General features: G+C 48.1%; 3 non-coding genes across 3 annotated transcripts; all 3 read right to left on the bottom strand.

The window, feature by feature from the left end:
* Nucleotides 1-85: 85 nt before the first annotated feature.
* On the bottom strand, nt 86-204 carry LOC123177954 (5S ribosomal RNA). Its single transcript, XR_006489229.1, has one exon. It is a non-coding gene; the product is annotated as a 5S ribosomal RNA (ribosomal RNA).
* Nucleotides 205-571: 367 nt separating this feature from the next.
* Nucleotides 572-690, bottom strand: LOC123177952 (5S ribosomal RNA). Its single transcript, XR_006489227.1, has one exon. It is a non-coding gene; the product is annotated as a 5S ribosomal RNA (ribosomal RNA).
* A 367-nt stretch (nt 691-1,057) lies between these two features.
* On the bottom strand, nt 1,058-1,176 carry LOC123177953 (5S ribosomal RNA). Its single transcript, XR_006489228.1, has one exon. It is a non-coding gene; the product is annotated as a 5S ribosomal RNA (ribosomal RNA).
* Between the last annotated feature and the right edge of the window lie 347 nt (nt 1,177-1,523).

Here is a 1,523-nt window from a genome sequence, read left to right as displayed (position 1 = left end):
AAACGTCAAACATAATATAACGGGATTAATATATATCGCGCACGTGCGACATGTTTGTCACAAGGCGCAAAAAATAATTATAAAAGGAATGCAACATGAGGACTTCCCAGGAGGTCACCCATCCTAGTACTACTCTCGCCCAAGCACGCTTAACTTCGGAGTTCTGATGGGATCCGGTGCTTTAGTGCTGGTATGATCGCATCCGACATGTTTCCCCGTCTTCGTCCCTTATGCTTGCCACTCCCAGGTCCGCTCCAAAGACGATTCTACATTCTCACTACCATTACAACCGTTCCCTAACAATGGATAATGTCCTATACTACTTACTCTCCCGCTCAATCACGTAGACGAGTTTTCCACGGTTTCCACCCCTCCCTCCATACCGCAGCAACACGAGTTTTTTCCACCCCTTTCAGAACGCGCTCTTCGCGCCACAAAGCCGCCCCAAGACGCGCAAGCAATGAGCATCGAGCTTAAACATATCGCAAACGTCAAACATAATATAACGGGATTAATATATATCGCGCACGTGCGACATGTTTGTCACAAGGTGCAAAAAATAATTATAAAAGGAATGCAACACGAGGACTTCCCAGGAGGTCACCCATCCTAGTACTACTCTCGCCCAAGCACGCTTAACTTCGGAGTTCTGATGGGATCCGGTGCTTTAGTGCTGGTATGATCGCATCCGACATGTTTCCCCGTCTTCATCCCTTATGCTTGCCACTCCCAGGTCCGCTCCAAAGACGATTCTACATTCTCACTACGATTACAACCGTTCCCTAACAATGGATAATGTCCTATACTACTTACTCTCCCGCTCAATCACGGAGACGAGTTTTCCACGGTTTCCACCCCTCCCTCTATACCGCAGCAACACGAGTTTTTTCCACCCCTTTCAGAACGCGCTCTTCGCGCCACAAAGCCGCCCCAAGACGCGCGAGCAATGAGCATCGAGCTTAAACATATCGCAAACGTCAAACATAATATAACGGGATTAATATATATCGCGCACGTGCGACATGTTTGTCACAAGGCGCAAAAAATAATTATAAAAGGAATGCAACATGAGGACTTCCCAGGAGGTCACCCATCCTAGTACTACTCTCGCCCAAGCACGCTTAACTTCGGAGTTCTGATGGGATCCGGTGCTTTAGTGCTGGTATGATCGCATCCGACATGTTTCCCCGTCTTCGTCCCTTATGCTTGCCACTCCCAGGTCCGCTCCAAAGACGATTCTACATTCTCACTACCATTACAACCGTTCCCTAACAATGGATAATGTCCTATACTACTTACTCTCCCGCTCAATCACGTAGACGAGTTTTCCACGGTTTCCACCCCTCCCTCCATACCGCAGCAACACGAGTTTTTTCCACCCCTTTCAGAACGCGCTCTTCGCGCCACAAAGCCGCCCCAAGACGCGCAAGCAATGAGCATCGAGCTTAAACATATCGCAAACGTCAAACATAATATAACGGGATTAATATATATCGCGCACGTGCGACATGTTTGTCACAAGG

The sequence above is a fragment of the Triticum aestivum genome, unplaced genomic scaffold, assembly GCF_018294505.1.
Source record: "Triticum aestivum cultivar Chinese Spring unplaced genomic scaffold, IWGSC CS RefSeq v2.1 scaffold5521, whole genome shotgun sequence".
NCBI lineage: Eukaryota > Viridiplantae > Streptophyta > Magnoliopsida > Poales > Poaceae > Triticum > Triticum aestivum.
The sequence above is the reverse complement of the archived record's forward strand: the minus strand, read 5'-3'. Positions and strand labels throughout refer to the sequence as shown.